General features: G+C 42.8%; 1 protein-coding gene across 5 annotated transcripts in view; it reads right to left on the reverse strand.

The window, feature by feature from the left end:
* The window catches only part of st3gal2 (ST3 beta-galactoside alpha-2,3-sialyltransferase 2), a 325,477-nt gene that overhangs the window by 266,358 nt on the left and 32,656 nt on the right, over positions 1-26,463 (reverse strand). For 4 of the 5 annotated variants that reach the window (XM_072547615.1, XM_072547612.1, XM_072547611.1 and 1 more), the window contains exon 2: positions 14,865-14,956. The exons of the other annotated variant lie outside the window; for it this stretch is intronic. The gene's annotated coding sequence lies outside the window, so the exon portion shown is untranslated. The remainder of the gene's footprint in view (positions 1-14,864; positions 14,957-26,463) is intronic. 5 annotated transcript variants of the gene reach the window in all.

A 26,463-nucleotide genomic window follows, 5' to 3' on the forward strand; every position in this document is an offset into this window, starting at 1 on the left:
ACGAATACCATGTTCGAAAAATTATTAAACACCTGCAATTTTTAAAGGATATTTGATAGAATGAGACTGTACATTTATAAAGTTTTTTACACTATAGAGGCTGTTTAATATTAAACATAACTGAAGGCTGTAAATGCTTCAGACAGCGTGCATAAGACGCAATGAGAGTTATTTGAGAGATGACACTACCAGTTAGGAAGATAGATTGGTCAAGTGAGAATGTTTTCCTTGGAGAGAATGTTTTCCTTGGAGAGAAGGCTAGGAGGAGATTTCATAGAAATTTTCAAAATCATAAGGGGGTTTGTCAAAGTAGATAGATAGAGAGAACTAGTTACCACTCATTAAAAAAAAATTGAGAATGAGAGGTAATTTGCAAAAGCAACAAATGTCATGAGAGCAAAAAAACATTTTCACATTATGTGTCGCGAGAATCTGAACAGAATCCTGAAAGTCTTTTGGAAGCATGTTCAATTGAGTCATTTAAGAGGGAATTAGGTGATTATTTAAACAGAAACAATATTCAGGCCTCTGAGGAAAAGGCAGATTCACAATGCTTATTTAGAGAACCAGTGCGGGGCTGAATGATTTCCTTCTGCAATACAAAAATGATGTGATTCTGTGAACTGAAAGGGCTGCAAGTTTTACACTGGTTTACATACTGAATGAGCTATTTTTAAATGTGTTACATTGAGGAGAATGCATTGCCTGTAGGCAACATCATCAAAATAATTGGTGTTGCTTAGGATTGCATGCTGGCTTCTCAAGGTCAAGATGCTGGAAGATTCTATTAGAGCCAAAAAAATCCTGCAGATGTTGGAATCCAAAGTAGACAAACAGGAGGCTGGAAGAACACATAAAACCATGCAGGATCAGGTGGTGGAAAAGTCGACGTTTCAGGTTGAGACACTTCATCAAGATGGAGGAGTGAGGGGGGAGCTCAGAAATAAATCGAGGGAAGGGGCAGGAATGGGGGGCAAGGTAGTTGTGGTAGCGATAGCTGGATGCAGATAGTGGGTTATTGCGATAGGTCAGTGGGAAGATGGGTGGGAAGGAAGATGGACAGATATGGTCAGGTCAAGGAAGTGGAGTGGAGAGTTTAAGATCTAGACATGGGATGAGATGGGGTTTGGGAGGTAGAGAAACCAGTGAGGCAGGAGATGGAGTGGAAGGGAGGAGGCAGGGCTGAAAATGAGCTGGGGGGTGCGTGGAAGACTATATTTATTGGATCTTCCTGGCCATCAGCTTTAGCAGGCACGGAGCCTGCTATGCCACTTGCTATGCCAGATTCAAGCATCAGGAGCTGGCTGTACTAGTGTAGCACCGGTTCAATATAGACATTGCTAATAGTGAAGTTTTGGAAAAAAAACAAAAGTGTAAGTTGGAAACAGAAATGGCTAGCGCCAAAGTGACTGACACACTTAGAGATTTGTGGTAGGCTCGTCATCATTCGAGTATGTATCCAAGTTGTAAATGATTTCATTATCTTGTGGGATCTCTCTTTATCGAATGCGCAACCTCCATGCTGTTGAGCTCAGCATGAAGAATCGCCTTGTTTGAGATTTTGATCTGCCACTGCATCATGATGATTCATCTTAGGAGTCTTTGACTAAAGTGGTTGAAAGTTGATGTGGCACTTATAGCAGATCTAGATCTGTGTCACATAAGACATCTGGTAAACAATGGTCTGATAATGTTTGAGTTTCACCTTCAGCTCAATGCGATACTGCTTCCAGACATGCTCATGGAGTTGGCCATAGTGTTACAATTGGGCGGCACGGTGGCACAGTGGTTAGCACTGCTGCCTCACAGCGCCAGAGATCTGGGTTCAATTCCCGCCTCAGGTGACTAACTGTGTGGAGTTTGCACATTCTCCCCGTGTCTGCGTGGGTTTCCTCCGGGTGCTCTGGTTTCCTCCCACAGTCCAAAGATGTGCAGGTCAGGTGAATTGGCCATCCTAAATTGCCCGCAGTGTTAGGTAAGGGGTAAATGTAGGGGTATGGGTGGGTTGCGCTTCGACGGGGCGGTGTGGACTTGTTGGGCCGAAGGGCCTGTTTCCACACTGTAAGTAATCTAATCTGATCTAAAATACATTACAGCACATCAAAGTACAGGGGACATTTCTAACTTGCAGTTCCAGTATACACGTTTTAAAAGACATGCACAAAAATGGCTGTAGAAATAAGTTAGTTGGATGTCTTGAGACAGGGCTGTGGAATGTCATACTTACGGATGAGAAGGGAACTTCAAATAGCAGCCTTTGAATGGAGGAAGAGAGACAAAGCAACTGGCCATTAGAGAAAAATGACACAACATGTTTGTTGCACACTAAGAGACAAAGGAGTTAAAATTTGTCTGATACACAGTGAAAGAATGTTGTGATTATCCAATAAATCTCAAATGTAAGTCAAGCAGTTTAACAATTTGATTGAGCCCAGAAAAAACTTTGCAACATGTTCTTTTTTTTGTTCTTTTACTAGTGGTTCCTGTATTTAAATTTGTACAGCGAGCTATCGATGGAAGTTTGCTGGATGGACGTATGTTATGGAATTTGTATACATTAAACTAAACATCCTAATTAGATCAACCACAATATTTTCACTTCTTACTGTACCGCCCTTTGCCAGCAAGAACAAAAGTTTGGCAAAGATAGGATAATACTGTTTGTCTTCACACTGCTCCACTCTCTCTTACAAATGACACAGGGCCTCCAAGAAATATTTCAACAACGATTTCCCACAATTAGGAACAGATGTTCCTGGAAGGAAAAAACGTTTTACAGTGATGTCACTTGATGACAATTCAATTATAACTAATCCTTCGGTCTGACACTGAACTTTGAACTTTATTTAAATTTGATCGCATTCAAATCCTGCTTCTTGTATTCTATCACACGACAGGCTCTGCTCATCCATTACGCTGTCCTATATTGGCTCCAAGTCTGTTAAGTGCTAAATTTTAAAAATACTCAGTTTTTCCCCCCCTTCCATGGCCTCACCCCTTCCTTTCTCCATAACCTCCATTTGTGCTCCTCCAGTTCCTCCTGCTTCTCACTCACCGCCAATTTTCATTGCACACTACCGCCTAGGCTTTAAACTGTAGGATTTACTCATAGTAAATCATGGAGGCTCTGACATAATTTTCTAATCCTCTATGATTACATTGCACTGGAGGGCAAGAAGACTATTGACATTGCACTGTTAGTTAAACAGGGAGAGCTGTTAGGAACTGACTAACCACAACACTGGACAAATAATCCAGAAGGCCTGGAGATACAGATTCCAATCCCACCACAACAGCTCACGGAATTTAAATTTATTGAATGAAGCTGGAATACAAAGTTTATCCCAGTCATGGCGCCATGAAATTACTAACAATTGGTGCAAAACAGCATCTGGCTTACCAATGTCTTTTAGGGCAGAAAATCTGCCATCCTTACCTGGTCTGGCCTACAAATGACTCCAGACCCACAGCAATGTGGTCAGCTCTTAAATGCCCTCTGAAATGTTCGAGTGAAAAACTCAGTCCAAGAGTGATTAGAGATGGTCAGGACTCCAAAATACAAGGGAAAAATAATAATAAACTGGACAGCCTGATGGCAGTGCTGAGAATATTGCAAATGTTGGCAGACAATTAAGTAACCACTTGGAAGAGGAGGTGGCTCCATAAACATCCCTAACATCAAAGATGGGCGTAGTGACGATCATCAGCACAGAAGACAAGGCTGAAGCATTTCAATGGGAGCTCAGGATACTCATGTGATCCAGGATGAACACATCTACAGCAAGTGCTCACAGCTTGAACAACTTTGGCAAAGAGTTGATGATGCGGAAACTGATTTACACACACTACAACAAAATCAGAGAACGGGAAAATTACCTGAATTATTTGTACCAGTCACAGCTTTAGGATAGTGTCTTCTGATTTAGTCAGTAGCCAGGGAATGAAGAGTGTGACTGTGAGTGAAGTAGGCAACGGGACCCAGAGGGCAAATGCACAGAAGCCTCAACATTTGCAGTTGTCGAAAGTGTGTTCAGCTTGTCTGAATGGGAGTGCAGGCTGCTGGGTGAATGAGCTGAGTATGCTACTGTGGTAAAAGCCATTCAAGTCGAGGGTGCAAAAAAGAATGCATTGATAGTAGGGGATAGTATACGGAGAGGGGGTAGACACAGCAGCATGCAGCCAAATACATATACTTGGAAGGTTATGTTGTCTACCTGGTGCTAGAGGTGGACATCTGCACAGGTCTGGATTAAAGTTTGGAGCTGGAGAGGAAAGATCCAGTTGATGTGGCCCATGTGGGAAACAGTGGGTTGGCCGGACAAAGAAAGAGTACTATGTAGACTGTAGGAGGAGTTAGGCACCAAACTGAACAGAACCCAGAAGTTAATAACCTCTGGACTATTACCTGAGTCATGTGAAAATTGGTGGAGGGTACATAGTTGAAATGAATACATGCCTAAAAAGAGTGGTATGGATTTTCAAGTCTTCTTCTACGATGAAGATACACATAAAATATCTCTGACATTTCATGGATTTCTATCTTCAATTGACCACACACATTTCACAGGATCAACACAAGCCTTAGTTACACTCCTCTGATGTAAATACTTGTAGAATAACTACTCTTTGTTTCAATATCATTAGCTAGCTTTTTTCTCTCATTCTCATTTCTCCCTTATATTTTAATTAAAACACATTGCTGGCCTTTAAATTTATCCAATTTTTTGATCAATCACTAATCTTTTTCTCTTGCAGCAGCAGCAGTGGGAGCGCTGACAGTGAAGATTGGGGGCTGCTGGGAAAGTAAGTTCCCTCAAGCGTCAGTGGCATTCATTTTCAGCATCAGCAGGAGCAGTGAAAGCGTGGAGCTGAGTGGGACTGGTCAAACTGCTCTCTGGGAAGGTGAATCAACCGATATGTTTGAGCAATGGTTGAACCCGAGACACTACACCTGCCCTCCTCCTCCAGCCAAAAAGAAAGGACTCTCTGGTGTTAGGATAAGGTAAGGATTTTCTATTTCTTTTTTGACCGTGTGATTGGTGAAAAATTTTGTTTTCTTTTTCATTTATCTAACTTAAGACTAAAGTTAAGCTTAAGATTAAAAATGGCAGAACTCAGACCCATGTTATGCTCCTTTAGCTCAATGTGGGAATTCAGGGACTCGGCTGATGTCCCTAACTCCTTCATGTGCAGGAAGTATGTCCAGCTGCAGCTCTCGTTAGACCGCATGATGGCTCTGAAGCTGCTGATGGACTCACTTTGGAGCATACGCGATGCTGAGGGAATCGTGGATGGTACGTTTTGTGAATTGGTCACATCGCAGATTAGAATTGCTGAGGGAGAAAGGAAATGGGTGACCAAAAAGCAGAGAAAGAGCAGGAAGGCAATGCAGATGCCCCCTGCAGTCATCTCCCTCCAAATCAGGTATATCATTCTGGATACTGATGGGGGGGGGGGGAATGGCTCACCAGGGGAAGGCAGCAATAGCCAGGTTCTTGGCATTGTGGCTGGCTCTGCTCTACAGAAAGGTGGGAAAAGGAGTGAAAGGGCTAGAGTCATAGAAGATTCAATTGTAAGGGGAGTAGATAGGTGGTTCTATGAGACTCTCGAATGGTATATTGCCTCCCAAATGCACGAATTAGGGATGTCTCAGATCGCTGCAGAACATTCTGAAGGGGGAGGATGAACAGCCAGTTGTCATGGTGCATATAGGCATCAATGATATAGGTTAAAAATGCGATGAGTCCTACAAGCAGAATTTAGGGAGTTACGAGTTAATAAGTAGGACTTCAGAGGTAGTAATCTCAGAACTGCCACCAATGCCAGGTGCTAGTCAGAGTAGAAATGAAAGAATAGGCAGGATGAATGCATGGGACTGGTTCTGGGGGAGGTGAAGCTATTACAATTTAGATGATCTATACCCGGGCAGGGCTAGGACCAATGTCTTTTGAGGTGCTTTTGCTAATGCTGTTGGGGAGGGTTTAAACTAATGTGGCAGAGGGATGGGAACCAAATGAGGAGGTTAGTGGTCAGTAAGGAGGTAGTAACTAATGTGAGCAATGAGGTAATAAAGTCAGCGTTACTAAGTTTAAGAATATGCAGGGAGCAGATGATGAATGCAAAGAGACTGGTGGTCTGAGGTGCATTTGTTTAAATGCAAGAATACAGGTTTATAAAATCATGAGGGGCATGGATAAGATAAAAAGACAAAGTGTCTTACCTGGGGGTGAATTCCAGAACTAGAAGGCATAGGTTTAGGGCAAGAGGGGAAAGATATAAAAGAGACCTAAGGGGTAACGTTTTCAAGCAGAGGGTAGTACGTGTACGGAATGAGCTGAAAGAGGAAGCGATGGAGGCTAGTACGATTGCAATGTTTAAAAGACATTTGGATGGGTATATGAATAGGAAAGGTTTGGAGGGATATGGGCTGGGTGCCGGCAGGTTGGACTAGATTGGGTTGGAATATCTGGTCGGCATGGATGAATTGGACCAAAGGGTCTATTTCCATGCTGTACATCTCTATGACTCTAAGTGTAGTAGGCAAAGCAGATGAACTTTGGGTTTGGATTCGTATCTGGGAGTATCATGTTATTGCTATTACTGAGACTTGGTTGAGTGAAGGGCATAATTGCAAATGAAATATTCCAGGATATCGATGCTTCAGGCGGGATACAGAGGCAGGTAAAAGGGGTGGTGGAGTTGCATTACTGGTCAGAGAGGATATCACAGCTGTGCTGATGGAGGGTACCACGGAGGATTTGAGCAGCAAGGCAGTATGGGCAGAGCTCAGAGATGGGAAGGGTGTGATAACAATGTTGGGCCTGTACTACAGGCCTCCCAACAGTGAGCATGAAATAGAGGTACAAATAGGTAAACAGATTATGGAAAGGTGTAGGAACAACAGGGTGGTGCTGATAGGGGATTTTAATTTTCCCAACATTGACTGGGATTCACTTAGTGTTAGAAGTCTAGATGGAGCAGAATTGGAAAGGAGCATCCAGGAAGGTTTTCTAGAGCAGTATGTAAGTAGTCCAACTGGGGAAGGGGCCATATTAGACCTGGCATTGGAGAATTAGCTCGGCTGGTGGTTGAAATTTCAGTAGGGGATTACTTTAGGAATAGTGATCACAATTCCTTAAATTTTAGAATACTCATGGACAAAGATGAGAGAGGCGCTAAAGGAAAAGTGCTAAATTGGAGGTTGGCCAACTATACCAAACTTCAGCAGGAGCTGGGGAATGTAGATTGAGAGCAGCTGTTTGAAAGTAAATCCACATCCACAAGCTTTTAAAGAGAGGTTGATTAGAGTGCAAGAGAGACATGTTCCTGCGAAAATGAAGGATAGAAATGGCAAGGTTAGGGAACCATGGATGACAGGTGAAATTGTGAGACTAGCCAAGAGGAAAAAGAAAGCACACATAAAGTTTACTCGGCTGAAGACAGACGAAGCTTTGGAAGAACATCGGGAACATAGGACCAATCTGAAACGAGGAATTAAAAGGGCTAAAAGGGGTCATGTGATATCTTTAGCAAACAAGGTTAAGGAAAATCCCAAAGCCTTTTATTCATACAGAAGGAGCAACAGGATAACTAAAGAAAGGGTTGGCTCACTCAAGGATAAAGGAGGAAAGTTATGCGTGGAGTCAGAGAAAATGGGTGAGATTCTTAACGAGTACTTTGCATCGGTGTTCACTGAGGAGAGGGACATGATGGATGTTGAAGTTAGGGATAGCTGTTTGATTACTCTAGGTCAAGTCAGCATAAGGAGGGAGGAAATGTTGGGTATCCTAAAAGGCATTAAGGTGGACAAGTCCCCAGGTCCGGATGGGATCTATCCCAGGTTACTGAGGGAAGCGAGAGAGGAAATAGCTGGGGCCTTAACAGATATCTTTGCAGCATCCTTGAACATGGGTGGGGTCCCGGAGGACTGGAGAACTGCTAATGTTGCCCCCTTGTTTAAGAAGGGTATTAGGAATAATCAGTAATAATAGACCGGTGAGCCTGATGTCAGTGGTAGGGAAGCTGCTGGAGAAGATACTGAGGCACAGAATCTATTCTCGTTTGGAAGAAAATTGGAATATGAGTGACAGGCAACATTATTTTGAGCAGGGAAGGTCATGTCTTACCAACTTAATAGAATTCTTTGAGGAAGAAAGTTGATTGACGAGGGAAGGACGGTAGATGTCATATACACAAGTTTCAGTAAGGCATTTGATAAGGTTCCCCATGATAGGCTGATGGAGAAAATGAAATCTCATGGGGTCCAGAGTGTTCTAGCTAGGTGGATAAAGAACTGGCTGGGCAACAGGAGACAGACAATAGTAGTGGAATGGAGTTTCTCAAAATGGAGAACTGTGACCAGTGGTGTTCCACAGGGATCTGTGCTGGGACCATTGTTGTTTGTGATATACATAAAGGATCTGGAGAAAGGTATAGGTGGTCTGATCAGCAAGTTTGCAGATGACACTAAGATTGGTGGAGTAGCAAATAGTGAAGGGGACTGTCAGAGAATACAGCAGAATATAGACAGATTAGAGAGTTGGACAGAGAAATGGCAGATTGTGTTCAATCCGGGCAAATGAGAGGTGATGCATTTTGGAAATTCCAATTCAAGAGCAAACTATACAGTCATGGAAAAGTCCTGGGGAATATTGATGCAGAGAGATCTGGGTGTTCAAGTCCATTGTACCCTGAAAGGTGACAACACAGGTCAATAGTGTGGTCAAGGTGGCATATGGCATGCTTCCCTTCACTGGACAGGGTATTGGGTACAAGAGTTGGCAGGGTATGTTACAGTTGTATAAGACTTTGGTTCAGCGACATTTGGAATACTGTGTACAGTTCTGGTCGCCACATTACCAAATGAACAGGGTGCAGAGGAGGTTCACCAGGATGTTGCCTGGTATGGAGGGCGCTAGCTATGAGGAGAGGTTGAGTAGATTAGGATTTTATTCATTAGAAAGACGGAGGTCGAGGGGGACCTGATTGAGGTCTACAAAAATCATAAGAGGAATAGAAGGGTGGATAGCAAGAAACGTTTTCCCCCAGAGTGGGGGGGCTCAATTACTAGGGGTCACAAGTTCAAAGTGAGAGCAGAGAAATTTAGGGGAGATATGCATGGAAAGTTCTTAATGCAGTGGGTGATGGGTGCCTGGAACATGTTGCCAGCGGAGGTGGTAGAGGCCGGCATGATAGCGTCATTTAAGATGTATCTAGACAGATACATGAATGGGCAGGAAGCAGAAGGATACAGATCCTTTGAAAATAGGTGACAGGTTTGGATAGAGGATCTGGGTCGGTGCAGGCTTGGAGGGCCGAAGGGCCTGTTCCTGTGCTGCAATTTTTCTTTGTTCTTTGTCTCTTTATTCGCAGAATTGTACTGTGTTTTTTTCAATTTGACACAATCCTTAACTTGCATTTTCAGCCACTGATTATGCACCATTCTAAAAATGTCTTTCTCACCGTGATAAATCTTTGTGGAAGAGTTATAGAATCATACAACATGGAAACAAACTTTTGTGTCCAACAAGTCCATACTGACTATAATCCCAAACTAAACTCATCCCTCCTACCTGCTTTTGGCCCCTATCCCTCCAAACATTTCTTAAGCATGTACATATCTAAACATCTTATAAATGATGTATCTGTACCTATATCCACCACTTACTCTGGCAGTTCCTTCCAGACACGAACCACTCTCTGCACAAAAAATAAATGCCCCCTTATCTTTCTTAAATCTTTCTTCTTATTAAATGTCTCCTTAAAAGTCTACTGCAGCATCTCTACCTTTTAATCTAGTTTTCCAGTTCATTTTAGTCAGCTTCTATCTTCTTACCATTATAGTTACCTTATATTTAGATTTAAAAGACTAGTTTTAGAGATAAGCATCTCCCATTCAAACTAAATGTGAAGTTCTACCACATTATGATTACTGTTACCTAAAAGTTCCTTTATCATGAAGCTATCAATTAATTCTGTCTCAGGTCTCATTATTGATTGAGAACATGCTACTGCAAAAGAATTGTCCCCAAATGCACTCTTTGAACTCATTATCAACACAACCTTTGCTGATCTGGTTTGCTCAATCATCATCCATAAATGTTGCTATTTCTTTCTTAAAAACTCATCTTCTATTCCCTTGCATGGTGTGTCCTACATGTAACTATTATCTGTACTAATGTGTGAAGAATGGTCCCTGTGCAGGGTAACTCAGAGTGACTGACAAATGTATCACAGAAACTTACATAAGTAGAGAAGAACATTTGCAAAATGACTAACTGCAATGTGCTCAAAGTGGGGAAACCGGCTAGTCTCTATTATTGCAATGCCTTTACAATAGGCATAAGGCACAGTCAGCAATAATTCGAATACTCACATGACATGCAAGATGTATGATTGTATTGAAATCTGACTTATAGCTCATCTCACTTCAAAACTGATTCAAAAAGAAAGAATCGTACTTCTGTTGCACTATTCATCACCAGACAGACACCTGAAAGTGCCTAATAGTTAATGAAGTGTCTTAAGAAGTGTGGTCACTGCAATATTGCTGGAAATGTGGCAGCCAACACATGCATAGCAAACTTTCAACAAACAACAATACAATAATGGCCAGATAAATTGCTTTCTTGAGTGGAGGAATTATTTTTGAACAGGATAACTCTCCTGTTCTTCTTTGAAGTAATACAAAGACAGTCTTTTACACTTACACTAGAAGATAGATGGGGCCTTTGTTTAAATGTCAAATCAAAGAGATGGTGGTTCTGACAGTGCAGCATGACCTCAGCCTGCTGGATTGTCAGCACTGATTTTTGCTCCTGGTGTAGCACATGAACCTGGAACACGGTGACTCAGGAGGTCAAAGTGCCTGTAAATGAGCCAAGGTTGACATGAATTTATCAGTTTCTGAACTCTTTCATACACAAGCGTCACGAGAATAGGATAGGGTACACTCATCATCTCCAATATCATGTATATAACAACTGTCTGTTAAAGTGCACCCGATGGTCTGTTTGAAATGCCGGCCAATTTACAATGTCATGGAAATCCAACAGATACTAGTGAAATGCAACTCATGGAAAACCTGCAGATTTAATTCTGATAAATTTTGGAAAAGGAAATTGAAGATTATATCTGTGAGACGTAACCATCGCCGGACTTGAAACGTTAACTCTGCTTCCTCTTCCCCTTCCCAGACGCTGCCAGACCTCCTGAGTTTCTCCAGCAATCTCTACTGGGGTTTGTTTCAGAACTCTAACTTCCACAGTTCTTGGTTTTATATTATGAGGTGATGCCATAGTGGTATTATTGCTAGACTATTAATCTTGAAATTCAGTAAATGTTCTGGGGACTCAGGTTTCAATCCCACCATGGCAAATGGTAGAACTTGTATTCAAAGTAAAAACTAGGAATCTACTGATGACTGTGATTCCATTGCAGATTGTCAAAAAAATCCATCTAGTCCATTCATATACTGTAGGGAAGGAAATCTGCCATCCTCACCTGGTTTGGCCTACATGTGACTCCAGAGCTACAACAATGTGATTGACACTCAACTGCTGTTTTAGTCTCATGGAAACATAAACTAAAGTCCTAGCCACCACCATCACCATCCTGGGGTATGTCCTGGTCAAACATGGGCAAGGAAACCTCTTGTTGATCACTATGTATCACCATTCCTCAGCTGATGAATCAATACTCCTCCATGTTGAAGAACACTTAGAGGATGCACTGAGATTGGTAAAGGCACAAAATATTTGGGGATTTCAATGTGCACCACCAGGTGCAGCTTGGCAGCAGCACAGCTAAAGGACATAACATCAAGACTGGTAGTGTAGATGAACAGAGAAATCTTGGTGTCCATGTACATCAATCCCTGAAAGTTGCCACCCAAGTTGATAGGATTGTTAAGAAGGCATACAGTGTGTTAGCTTTTATTAGTACAGGGATTGAGTTTCGGAGCCAGGAGGTCATGCTGCAGCTGTACAAAACTCTGGTGTGACCACATTTGGAGTATTGTGTACAGTTCTGGTCACCGCATTATAGGAAGGACGTGGAAGCTTTGGAAATCATTGAGGAGATTTACTAGGATGTTGCTTGGAATGGACAGAAGGTCTTATGAGGAGAGGCTGAGGGACTTGAGGCTGTTTATGTTCGAGAGAAGAAGGTTGAGAGGTGACTTGAAAAATAAGATAATCAGAGGTTAGATAGGGCGGACAGCGAGAGCCTTTTTCCTCAGATGGTGATGGCTAGCATGAGGGGACATAGCTTTAAATTGATGGGTGATAGATATAGATGTCAGAGGTAGTTTCTTTACTCAGAGTAGTAGGGGGTGTGAAATGTCCTGCCTGCAACAGTAGTAGACTTGCCAACTTTAAGGGCAGTTAAATGGTCATTGGGTGGATAAATGGATGAAAATGGAATAGTGTAGGGTAAATGGGCTTCAGATTGCTTTCTCAGGTTGGCACAACATTGAGGGTTGAAGGGCCTGTGCTGCGCTGTAATGTTCGATGTTCTAAATCATCCTAAAAACATTCTATGAATGCCTCAGCTGGGACTACCTTTGCCCATCTGATTTTTTTCTAGCAGCTATGTGGAATAGGTCTCCCAAGATTACTGTCATACTTTTCTGACAAGCTCGCATTATTTCTTCTTTCATATTGCATGCTACCATATGGTTACTGCTAAGAGGCATGTACAGTGTGACTCTTCCTTGTCATGTATTATCTCAACCCAAATGGTTTCCCCACCCTGGATTCCTGAACTTCGGTCACATGTCTCCATTGTGCTGATACAATCATGAACTAACAGAGCCACGCCGCCATCTTTTTCTCGCTTCCTGTCCTTCCCAGGAAAATGTCAGAGTTTTCAATATTCGTGTCCCAATCTAGGTCAACCTGCTCCCAAATGTCCGTAAGACCCATCAGATCATGTTTATTCAAATTTGCACTCGCTGCTCATCAATTTTCTTTCAAATATTCAAAACAGAACAGCCTTGAAATTTGTCCTTTCACAGTCTTTATAACCTTTACTTTATCTATTGATTTATTATTAGGTTTGTACTCTCTACCCCTTCCTGATTATTTTACTATTACCTTGCCTCCACTATTTCATTTACCATACTTTCCCAATTTTAATTCCTATGCCCCTTTTCTTTTGCTGTAAAACCCTCTCCAATTTCCTAGTTATGTCATTCCCCATACAGTAGACCATACTAATGATACAGCATCTACCTTCTCCAGTGATGGTGCCAGTGCCTCTTTAGCAAGAACCCTCTCTACCACACCAGTCTTTGAGCCATGCATTCATCTTCCCTCTCTACTCTATGACAATTTTCATGTGGCTCAGGTATTTATTCAAAGTTAAGTACCTTTGAGACTTTGCTTCTTAACTTTATGCCTGGCTCCTTGTATGCAGAACCTCCTCCTTTATCTGGATGTCATTGGTACCACATGGGCCATTATAATCAGATTTCTCCCGCCGATTGAAAGTTCCTCTACAGCTCTGAGCTGATATCCTGAGCCTTGGCACCAGCCAGGCAACACAGCCTTCTTCACTTTCCTTCTTTGTAGTGGACAACATTGTTCATCACTCTAACGAGATGGTCTTCTATTCCTAATATATTCCTTTTGTGATATATATTAAGAAGTAGTTTGTGCTCTACTTTAAACATAAGGAATAAAACAGAGCTTAACCATTTATAGGATGTGTAGTAGAGTAAGAACTAACTCCTATTGTCTGAAAATGTTATAAAAAGTGAAGGAGCACCTATCTCTCTTTCCGATAAAAGTGCAAGCACACTATTCACAATTGTAATCAACCTTTGGATTGACATTCACAGGACAGAATGAAGACCATCAAGTTTGTGATAGCCCTTTGTTGTATCAATCTAAAACGAAGCCCACTGCCCTGCTCCTTAATAATCACAATCTTCAAGGTTCAAGTATTCCTCTTCATTTCCTTTAGTACAGACAGTGGCCTCTGCCTTAATTTTACAATTAAAGTCTCTACTGAGCCAATATACCAATTATCTTGAAGAATTTTTGTGGATAAATGGATTTATTGTGGTGCAGTGGAAAACTCCAACAATGTCAATCATGTCGCTCTTCAGAATGATAGCTTCACTTCCCTGCCATCACTTGCTATATATATAAAAAAAGACTTTAGTCCCTTTTTACCACGGGCATACAGAACCTCTCAATTTGAAAGCTGAACCATTGCTTTGTACAAAAACATCCCTCACAAGCTGTACTATTTGTACATATTGTGAACAGGCCTGTAATGCTGAAAGAACAGGTTACAGAATGATTCTGGTTATGTCATGCCCAGATAACAAGTTGAGTTGAAGGAGAAAACCAGAAAAGAGTAGGAAGCACTTTTAACCAGAGAACCTTTCAACAACATAAAGGTTGGACAGACAGTGGAGACAGACATTTCTCTAGCTTATCAAGCGTGATGCCAGCATAACGCACATCCCACAGTTAGACCTCAGCGGCCCAAAGATTTGCTCAAACTCAAATAAATTGTAACTATTATCCCAAAATGAAATCCAATAATTATGATGTTCAAATCAACACAAATCAAAAATGCGCAACCAGCAAGTTAGGAAGACAAATACATTTTGCCATCATTTTAATTTTTCAATCAAGCTGGCTGCACTACTGAAGTAAGATAATTAACATAAAAAGATTTGGAGCATTTACAAGAAAGTGGACTGAACTTTGTCCTGAGGAGCCAATGAATGGCACTAACTATCTATTGGCTTTGGAATGGCAGACTGCTGTCATCCAGCTATCTAAAAAATGTGCAGGGTCCTCGAAGGTTGTCTAGGATCTGTGCAAACATGCCAAACAATTAAATGTTACCTTAATCAATCACTGAAGTATCATTAAGGAGTAGTGCACAGTCTGAACCAGGAGGTCTCCGTTAGAACATCAAATTCAATATCAAATCAGATCTGGAAAGTGAAAGTAAACAAAGCACTGAAAATTTGGATTGAGACACACTGATAAAGGATATAACAGTTAAAATGTTAATAGTTTAATATTATAAAGCAAACAAAAACAATAACTAAATGTTGATAGAATGAGGCTCCTCCTTTAAAAGTTAATTTTCAATGCCAAAGACGTTATTTGACAGTAATTAAGACTTCCTACAAATTTACTTTACGTGTGCAATGGACAAACCTCAAAATGTTTTGGAGAGTTTCATTCAAACTATAAATTCTCACCGCTCAAAACCAAAAGGTACACAAAATACTGGGACAAGGAGATAGGGCTAGAATATGAAATCTTAAAATATTCAATGGATTCAGAGTAAGGGAGAAGCGATAAAGTTTAAATTAGGGTCATTGCGCAAAGCATTTATACCCTTCTTTAAATACGGGGACCAATAATTTCACTCGTGAAGAATGATAATATTCTATTAACTTTCCTAATCACTCCTGTGATTCTTGCATAAGGACACCCAGGTCTCTCTACATCCCTGCACGCTGCAATCTTTAATCATTGAGATAATATGCTTTTTTAAAAAATTACTCCTGCCAAAATGATCAAATATCACATTTTCGCCCATTCCATTCTATTTGCCATATCTTTTCCACTCACTTAACACAAAGAGATATTGATGAGTTATCAGAAGATATGAATCATGATCAGGAGTAGGCCATTCAATCTCTTGGCAGGAAAGGATAGCAAGTTGGAGGGATGGCTGTTTTGATTAAGGAGAGCGTTGCATTGCTGGAAAAACTGGATGGCCCAAGCAGGTCAGGCACAGAATCTATTTCGCTCAAGCTAAAAGGGCGAAAAGGTATAATTACATTGCTTGACATTGTAATTTACTTGCAACTTGGTGACTTATGGACAGAGTGGTGGCAAACTTACACATAGTAATGGGAGATTTTAATGAACCAAAATTAGATGGGATAGTCGTACTTTAAAGGACAGAGAGGGGCAAGAGAGTTTTACAGGGTGTTCTCAGTTTGACATTATGTTTTCAATGCTTTGACCAAGCAGACATTTCTAAATGTGGCTCTAGAGACCGGGGAACATTTTGAGGACAGTAACCATTGTATGGTTTAGGTAGGTATGGAAAAAAAAACAAGGAATGTTCAGACTAAGAATAACTATCTGAGGAAAAGCCAACTCTAATGGGATAAGGATAGATCTGGATCACATAAATTGGAATCGAAGTTTGGCATGTAAAATGAAATCTCAACAATGTGTCTTTAAAATGGAGATCAGTTGGGCACTGACAAGGTATATTCCCAGAAAGGGAAAAAAGGTAGGACAAACAAATTCGGAGCTACCTAAATAACTAAAGATTAAGAAGAAAAAAAAAGTGTGCTTACGACAGCTTTCAGGTGGAGAAGACAACAAAACTGCGCTGAATATCAAAGATTCAGAGAAAACGCCATGTAAGAAAGCAAACTAATAAAGCCAAGTGAGACTAACAAGAGATTGGCAGCTAACACAAAAAGGAACCTAAAAGAATACATAGGCACAGGAGAAAGTGAGGACTGCAGACGTTGGAGGCCAGAGTCAAACATTGTGGTGCTGGAAAAGCACAGCCAGTCAGGCAGCATCCGAGGAGCAGGAGAGTCAATGTTTCGAGCATAAGCTCTTCGTCAGGATTGTGGGGATGGCCAAGGGTGCTGAGAAAAAAAAAATGGGGGGTCGGTGTGTGGGTAGGGATGGGGGCTGGGGGTGGAAGATAGCTAGGAATGCAATATGTAGATGAAGGTGGGGGGGGGTAACAGTGATAGGTCAGAGCGGACGGTGGAATGGATTGGTGGGAAAGAAGATAGACAGGTAGGACAGTTCAAGAGGGTGGTGTCACGTTGCAGGGTTGAATCTGGGACAAGGTGGGAGGAGGGACGATGAGGAAACTGGTGAAATCCAGTTTGATCCCGTGTGGTTGGAGGGTCCCAAGGTGGAAGATGTAGTGTTCCTCCTCCAGGCATCATGTGGCTTGGATTTGGCGGTGGAGGTGGCCCAGGACTTGCATGTCTTTGGCAGAGTGGGAAGGGGAGTTGAGGTGTTCGGCCACAGGGCAATGGTGTGTGGTTCGAGGGTCTCAAGGTGGAAGATGCATATAATGGGGAAAGAGCAAGGTCAACGAGGGTCCCAAAGGAGATTTATACATAATGCAGGTGACATTGCTGAGATATTAAAAAGAATACTTTGTATCCATATTTACCAGGGAAGTAGATACTGTGCAGATCATGGTCAAAGTGTAGATAATTCTGATACTTAAAGGGTTTAAAATTGATTAGAAGGTGTATTGGATAATCTCTCTGTACTTAAAGCTAAGGCTGAATGAGATGCATCCAAAAGGACACCAAGAGAAGAGAGAGTAGAAACTGTAGAGATATTGACCACCATTTTCCAGTCTTTCTCAGATTCAGGATGTCAGGAAAAGGGGAGAATTGCAAATGTCACACGTGTTCAAATAAAGACCAGTTAATTTAACCTCAATGATAGATAAGCTTGTCAAAATCTTGAAAAAGCTTGGCACAAAATTAATAGTCACTTTGGATAATGTAGTCTAATTGACTGCTGTATTTTTCCACTGGCACACTTTTCGACTCTGACTCTCCAGCATCTGCAGTCCTCACTTTCTCCTAATTAAGGAAAGCCAGTGTTTTCAAGCCATGAATAAAAATGTACTAGCTGAGAGATGTATTTGAATTTCTAAAAAGAATATAGACACCACATTCCAATGACCTGAAATCATAGTCAAAGCTGGCTGAACATTACACCTTCCACATTCCAAAGCCATTGAAATAGAGAGCGCCTGATTGCAAAGCCTCACCTGACATAACTGCCTTGAGAAGAGTATGAATGAAGTCATCATCTCTCTCATTAGCAAAGCATCTTGGGTATAAAGCAGATAGAAACAGACCACAGATCCCTGCCTCAGGGATAGGTGTTGGGACCACAAATATTTACAATTTATATAGATGCTTTGGAGTTGGGGACGACATGTACAGTGTCAAAATTTGCCAATGACAGTCAGATGAGTGGCAGAGTAAAGTGTGCAGAGGACTGTGAAACTTTGCAGAGGAAGACAAACACATTGAGCAATTGGGCAAAGGTCTGGCAGTTGGAATACAAATGTGAGTAAACGTAAAGTCATATATTTTGGTAGAAGGAAGAGCAAAATAGATTATTACTTGAATGGTAAAAAGTTACAGCATGCTGCTATGCAGAGGAACCGGTGTGTCCTTGTGCATGAATCACAGAAAGTTGGTCTGCAGGTATAAGGTAGAGTTATAAGGTAGCCCGGAAGGACCTGAAGAGAGAGCTAAGAGCAGCAAGGAGGGGACATGAAAGGTCCTTAGTTGGTAGGATTAGGGAAAACCCTAAGGCTTTCTATAGGTATGTTAGGAATAAAAGAATGACTAGGGAAGGAATAGGTCCAATCAAGGATAGTAATGGGAAGTTGCGTGTGGAGGCTGAAGAGATTGGGGAGGCGCTGAATGAATACTTTTCGTCAGTATTCACTCAGGAACAGGACATTGTTGTCGATATGAATACTGAGGCACGAATAAGTAGAATGGATGGCTTTGAGATATGTAGAGAAGAGGTGTTGGAAATTCTGGCAAGGGTGAAAATAGATAAGTCCCCTGGGCCTGATTGCATTTATCCTAGGATTCTCTGGGAAGCAAGGGAGGAGATTGCAGAGCCATTGGCCTTGATTTTTGTGTCCTCTTTGTCTACAGGAGTAGTGCCAGAGGACTGGAGGCTAGCAAACGTGGTTCCCTTGTTCAAGAAGGGGAGTAGGGATAATCCTAGTAACTATAGGCCAGTGAGTCTCACTTCCGTTGTGGGCAAAGTCTTAGAGAGAATTATAAGGGATAGGATTTATGCACATCTGGATAAGAATGATGTGATCAAGGATAGTCAGCATGGTTTTGTGAAGGGCAGGTCGTGCCTCACAAACCTTATTGAATTCTTTGAGAAGGTGACGAAGGAGGTAGATGAGGGGAAAGCGGTAGATGTAGTATATATGGATTTTAGTAAGGCGTTTGATAAGGTCCCCCATGGTAGGCTACTGCAGAAAATACAGAGATATGGCATTGAGGGTGAGTTGGAGGTTTGGATTAGGAATTGGCTCTCTGGAAGAAGACAGAGGGTAGTAGTTGATGGCAAAGATTCATCTTGGAGTGCCGTCACTAGTGGTGTTCCGCAAGGATCTGTTTTGGGACCATTGCTGTTTGTCATTTTTATAAATGACCTGGAGGAAGGGTTAGAAGGTTGGGTGAGCAAGTTTGCGGATGATACGAAAGTCGGAGGAGTTGTAGACAGTGAGGAAGGATATGGCAGGTTACAGCGGGATATAGAGAAGCTGCAGAGCTGGGCAGAAAGGTGGCAAATGGAGTTCAATGTAGCTAAGTGTGAAGTGATTCACTTTGGTAAGAGTAATAAAAAGATGGATTACTGGGCTAATGGTAGACTACTTGGTAGTGTGGAAGAGCAGAGGGATCTTGGTGTCCATGTACACAGATCTCTGAAAGTTGCCACCCAGGTAAATAGTGCAGTGAAGAAGGCATATGGCGTACTGGCTTTTATTGGTAGAGGAATTGAGTTCCGGAGTCCTGAGGTCATGCTGCAGTTGTATAAGACTCTGGTGCGGCCGCTTCTGGAATATTGTGTGCAGTTTTGGTCGCCATACTATAGGAAGGATGTGGAGGCACTGGAACGGGTGCAGAGGAAGTTTACCAGGATGTTGCCTGGTATGGTAGGAAGATCCTATGAGGAAAGGCTGAGGCACTTGGGGTTGTTTTCTTTGGAGAAAAGAAGGTTTAGGGGTGATTTGATAGAGGTGTACAAGATGATTAGGGGGTTAGATAGGGTTGACAGTGAGAACCTTTTTCCGCGTATGGAGTCAGCTATTACAAGGGGGCATAGCTTTAAATTAAGGGGGGGTAGATATAGGACTGATGTTAGGGGTAGGTTCTTCACTCAGCGAGTCGTAAGATCATGGAATGCCCTGCCAGTAGCAGTAGTGGACTCTCCCTCTTTATGGGTATTTAAGCGGGCATTGGATAGGTATATGGAGGATAGTGGGTTAGTGTAGGTTAGGTGGGCTTTGATCGGCGCAACATCGAGGGCCGAAGGGCCTGTACTGCGCTGTATTGTTCTATGTTCTATGTTCTATGTTCTATAACAAGTAATTAAGAAGGCAAATGGAATTTTGTCCTTCATTGCTAAAGGGGTTGAGTTTAAAAGCAGAGAGGTAATGCTACAGCTGTACAAGATGCTGGAGAGGCCACAACTGGAGTATTACGTGCAGATTTGGTCTCGTTACTTAAGAAAGGATGTATTAGCTCTGGAGGGAGTGCAGAGAACGTTCACTAGGTCGATTCCGGAGTTGAAGGGATTGGTTTATGAGGAGAGACTGAGTAAATTGGGATTATATTAATTGGAATTCAGAAGAGTGAGGGGCGATCTTATGGAAACATATAAAGTTATGAAGAGAATTGATAAAATAGAAATAGATAGGATGTTTCCACTGGTAGGTGAGACTAGGACAAGAGGGCATGGCCTCAAGATTAGAGGAAGCAGGTTTAAAACTGAACTGAGAAGGAACTTCTTAAACAAGAGGGTTGTTAATCTATGGAATTCCTTGCCCAGGGAAGTAGTTGCTATTCAGTAAATTGCTTTTAAAGCTAAAGTAGATTTTATTTTTGAAAAATAAAGGCATTAAGGGATACAGTGAGAGCGCGGGTAAGTGGAGTTGAATCCATGAAAAGATTAGCCATGATCTTATTGAATGGCAGAGCAGGCTCGAAGGGCCGGACAGCCTACTCCTGCTCCTAGATTTTTTGTTCTTATTACATATAAACACTCAGACAATAGGACTCCGCATTTTGAAGAATTTGTCCAGATACCATCAAATCCTGAAAGCCTCGAACAGGAATCCACAGCAAAGCCTCGAACAAGAATCCACAGCACCACAACATATTCCTGGTAACTGGATAGTGAGATAACACAGGTAATGCTGTGTATTTATGCGCCTAATTTCTCTGGAGGCTATCACAAGCAAATGAGAAGCAAGATGGCTTAGTGCTACAGCGGGTGCACAGAGAGGGGAGACGGAAGGTAAGTGGAGACCAGTTTAAATTAACGTTTTTCTTTTTGCAGTCTGTTTTTTTTACAACTAGGAACCCTGAAGTCATCAACAGAGGCTTCTGGGACAGTAAGAACCTAAAAAAAAAAGGACTCAGTCGGCTGAACAGGTAAGCTACTTAGCGTTCTTGTTTTGGAGACTAAGTGTAGAGTTATGGCAGCGCAGGCAGTGGAATGATCCTCCTGCAGGATGTTTGAGGTAGGGGTGACCACCGACGCTCCTGCCGACTTCACCTGCAGGAAGTGCAGCCAGCTGCAGCTCCTCACAGACCGCATTAGGGAACTGGAGCTGGAGTTGGATGAACTGAGGACTATTCGAGAGGCTGAGAGGGTGATAGATAGAAGCTACAGGGACATAGTTACGCCAGAGAACAGAGGTAGCTGGGTAACAATTAGAGGTGGGAAGGGGAGGAAGCAGGCAGTGCAGGGATCCCCTGTGGTCGTTCCCCTCAACAATAAGTATATCGCTTTGGATACTGTTGGGGGGGACGGCCTAGCAGGGGTAAGCTGCAGTGACCGGGTCTCTGGCATGAGATTCAGCTCTGAGGCCCAGAAGGGAAAGGGGGAAGAGGAGGAGAGCGCTAGTTACAGGAGACTCTATAGTTAGAGGGACAGACAGACAGTTCTGTAGACATGGGCGAGACTCTCGGATGGTTTGTTGCCTCCCGGGTGCCAGGGTCTGAGACGTCTCGGACCGTGTCTTCAGAATCCTTAAGGGGGTGGGTGTGCAGCCAGAAGTCGTGGTGCACATTGGCACCAATGACATAGGCAGGAAGAGGGGTGGGGAGGTCATTTAAGAGCTCAGGGAATTAGGCTGGAAGCTAAAAGCTAGGACAGACAGAGTCGTCATCTCTGGGTTGTTGCCGGTGCCACGTGACAGTGAGGCAAGGAATAGGGAGAGAGTGCAGTTGAACACGTGGCTGCAAGGATGGTGTAGGAGGGAGGGATTCAGGTATTTGGACAATTGGACTGCATTCTGGGGAAGGCGGGATCTGTACAAGCAGGACGGGTTGCACCAGAACCAGAAGGGCACCAATATCCTGAGAGGTAGGTTTGCTAGCACCCTTTGGGGGGTTTAAACGAATTTGGCAGGGGGATGGGATCTGGACTTGTAGCCCAGCAAGTAGGTTAGCGGTTTTTCAGGATGTCCAAGAATGTAGGGAGGCTGTGGAGAAGGTAGCACTGATAGGGAATACTTGCGGACACAGAGATGGGCTCAAGTGTGTATACTTCAACGCAAGGAGTATCAGAAATAAGGTGGGTGAACATAAGGCGTGGATCGGTACTTGGGACTACGATGTCATGGGCATCAATAAAACGTGGATAGAAGAGGGACAGGAATGGTTGTTGGAGGTTCCTGGTCACAGATGTTTCAGTAAGATTGGGGGGGGGGGGGGAATGGTAAAAAAGGAGGGGGGGTGGCGTTGCTAATTAGAAATGGTATAATGGCTGCAGAAAGGCAGTTCGAGGGGGATCTGCCTTTGGAGGTAGTATGGGCTGAAGTCAGAAATAGGAAAGGAGCAGTCACCTTGTTGGGTGTTTACTATAGGCCCCCCCAATAGCAGCAGAGATGTGGAGAAACAGATTGGGAAACAGATTTTGGAAAGGTGCAGAAGCCACAGGGTAGTAGTCATGGGCGATTTCAACTTCTCAAATATTGCTTGGAAGCTCTTTAGATCAAGTTGATTGGACGGGGCGGTGTTTGTGCAGTGTGTCCAGGAAGCTTTTCTAACTCAGTATGTAGATTGTCCGACCAGAGGGGAGGTCATATTGGATTTGGTACTCAGTAACGAACCGGGACAAGTGATGGGCTTGTTCGTGGGTGAGCATTTTGGTGATGGTGACCACAATTCTGTGACTTTCACCTTGGTTATGAAGAGAGATGGATGCGTGCAACAGGGCAGGTTTTACAATTGGGGGAAGGGTAAATACGATGCTGCAAGACAGGATGTGAGGAGCATAAATTGGGAGCATAGGCTGTCAGGGAAGGATGTCATTGAAATGTAGAACTTTTTCAAGGAACAGATACGACGTGTCCTTGATATGTATGTACCCGTCAGGCAGGAAAGAGATGGTTGTGTGAGTGAACCTTGGTTGACTAGGGAGGTTGAATGTTTTGCAAGGAGGAAGGAGGCTTACGTAAGGTTGAGGAAACAAGGTTCAGACAGAGCATTGGAGAGATACAGGGTAGCCAGGAGGGAGCTGAAGAAAGGGATTAGGAGAGTTAAGAGAGGGCATGAAAAATCTTTGGCGGGTAGGATCAAGGATAACCCCAAGGCCTTTTATGCGGATGTGAGAAACATGAGAATGACGAGAACGAGGGTAGGTCCGATCAAGGACAGGAGTGGGAGACTGTGTATTGAGATAGGAAGAGATAGGAGAGGTCTTGAATGAGTACTTTTCTTCAGTATTTACAAATGAGAGGGACCATATTGTTGAAGAGGAGAGTATGAAATGGACTGGTAAGCTAGAGGAGATACTTGTTAGGAAGGAAGATGGTGTTGGGCCTTTTGAAAAACTTGAGGATAGACAAGTCCCCCGGCCCTTACGGGATATATCCTAGGATTATGTGGGAAGCAAAAGAGGAAATTACAGAACCATTGACAATGATCTCTGACTTCGACCGGTTAGCCAGTTCTCTATCCAACTGGCTAAACTTCCCACTATCCCATGCCTCCTGACTTTCCGCATAAGCCTACCATTGGGAACCTTATCAAATGCCTTACTAAAATCCATGCACACTACATCCACTGCTCTACCCTCATCCACATGCTTGGTCACCTCCTCGAAGAATTCAATAAGACTTGTAAGGCAAGACCTACCCCTCACAAATCCGTGCTGGCTGTCCCTAATCAAGCAGTGTCTTTCCAGATACTCATAAATCCTATCCCTCAGTACCCTTTCCATTACTTTGTCTACCACCGAAGTAAGACTAACTGGCCTGTAATTCCCAGGGTTATCCCTATTCCCTTTTTTGAACAGGGGCACAACATTCGCCACTCTCCAGTCCCCTGGCACCACCCCCATTGACAGTGAAGACGAAAAGATCATTGTCAACGGTTCTGTAATTTCCTCTCTTGCTTCCCACATAATCCTAGGATATATCCCGTAAGGGCAGGGGAACATGAGTACTGTGTGCAGTTCTGGTCACCTCACTTTAGGAAAGATGTGGAAGCTTTGGAGAGAGTGCAGAGGAGATTTACCAGGATGTTGCCTGGAATGGAGAATAGGTCGTACGAGGATAGGTTGAGAGTGCTAGGCCTTTTCTCATTGGAACGGTGAAGGATGAGGGGTGACTTGATAGAGGTTTATAAGATGATCAGGGGAATAGATAGAGTAGACAATCAGAAACTTTTCCCCCAGGTACAACGGAGTATTACAAGGGGACATAAATTTAAGGTGAAGGGTGGAAGGTATGGAGTGGGGGAGGGGGGATGTCAGGGGAAGGTTCTTTACCCAGAGAGTGGTGGGGGTATGGAATGCGCTGCCTGTGGGTGCGGCAGAGTCAGAATCATTGGTAACCTTTAAGTGGCAATTGGATAGGTACATGGATAGGTGCTTAAGCTAGGACAAATGTTCGGCACAACATCGTGGGCCAAAGGGCCTGTTCTGTGCTGTATTGTTCTATGTTAAGATCCCCATGTGATCTCTCTCTCTTTCTCTTCATCAAGCTTGCAATTTATGAATTCTGTCTGGTGACTTTAACAAGCCAAAGTTTGGAGACAGACGTTTTGAATTCAGCAGTTGCTGTCATGAAAAACACAGATAAAGCCTATCTACACCTTTAAAACGCCTTGATCAAACCCAGAAGAAAAACAGTTCAACCTGGAGCCAGTGAAGCTGCTTACCTTCCAGAGCACAACGTGCCTTACCTTTAGCTTATCTTCTGCTCTGCAATCTATTTGAAGGTGTGTGAACTTCAAGAATATGAATGCATGAAAGTTGGAATGCTTTTATTATTTTACTCAGCCTGTGTTAAATACAATTTCTTTTCTTTCTAAGAATGCAGGCAAACCTGTGTATCTTGTCGGATTGAACTTTTGTTTTCTGGCTACATGCAAGTTGTTTTGAGTTCTTTTTGTGGAGGCCTAGTGAAATTTCTCACCGCATCGTTCTCTGCCTACCGTACCCTCTGGCATCCTGTTGCTTAATTCCAGTTTCATTTAACCACCTGCCATTCACATAATAACTCACCACTCAGAAGATCTCTGCCATGATCCCAGCATCGCTTGTACCCATGCCTTGATTAAAATTGCAACTGGTCATGCAATCTGGCCTCACCTGTCACCAACAACAGGTGGACACAAAGCCATGCTAGGCAAAAGTGAGGACTGCAGATGCTGGGGGTTAGAGTCGAGGGTGTGGTGCTGGAAAAGCACAGCAGGTCAAGCAGCATCCAAGGAGGAGGAGAATTGACGTTTTGGATCAATGCCCTTCATCAGGGCTCATGGCACACAGCTGGCATGGCTGACTCTCTTGTCCTTTCTTGCCTTTTCCCCATAACTCTCGAATCCCTTACTGATTAAAACATGTTTTTCAGCCTTGATTATATCTAAGTACAAGGGCTACACAGCCCCCTGTGAAAAAGTATTCCACAGATTCACTACGTTCTGGGAGGAGAATTGGATTACCCCATATTATAAGATTATGCCATCTGATCATAGACTCTTCCTACAAGGGAAAATAACCTTTCCATATCTACTCTGTTAAGTCATTCAATACCTTGCCTGTCTCATTCAGATAGTCTTTCATTCTTCTAAACTCCAATGAGTCCAAGACAATTTTCATTCCCTATTACCTGCTGAACATGGATGCTAGCCTTTTTTGAGAACTGTATACAAGGATTCTCAAAGCACTCTATGCTGCAGTATCTCTCCACTTAAAATAATATTCAGTTACTCTATTCTTCCTGACAAATGTACAACTTTATACCTTCCAATGCTATATTCCATGCACCAAGTTTTTGCCCACTCACTTAACCAGTCTATATCCCTCTACGGACTCTGTGCCATTCTCACTGCCTGCCCTCCTACCTATTTTTGTGTCACCTGCCAATCTTGCTACAGTACATTCATTTCCCTCAAAGTCATTAATAAATATTGTAAATAATTGCGGATGGAGCACAGATTCCTGTGGCGTACCATGAGTTACATGCTGCCATTCTGAAAAATACTCCACTTATCCCAACTCTTTATTGTCTATTATTTAATCATTCCTCTATCCATTTTAATATACTACCCCCAATACTATGGACACTTATCAAACTAAGTAGCCTTGTGTTCGGGACCTTCATAAATGCCACTTAGAAATCCAAATACATTACAACTACTGA

The sequence above is a fragment of the Chiloscyllium punctatum genome, chromosome 26, assembly GCF_047496795.1.
Source record: "Chiloscyllium punctatum isolate Juve2018m chromosome 26, sChiPun1.3, whole genome shotgun sequence".
In the NCBI taxonomy this organism is placed as follows: domain Eukaryota; kingdom Metazoa; phylum Chordata; class Chondrichthyes; order Orectolobiformes; family Hemiscylliidae; genus Chiloscyllium; species Chiloscyllium punctatum.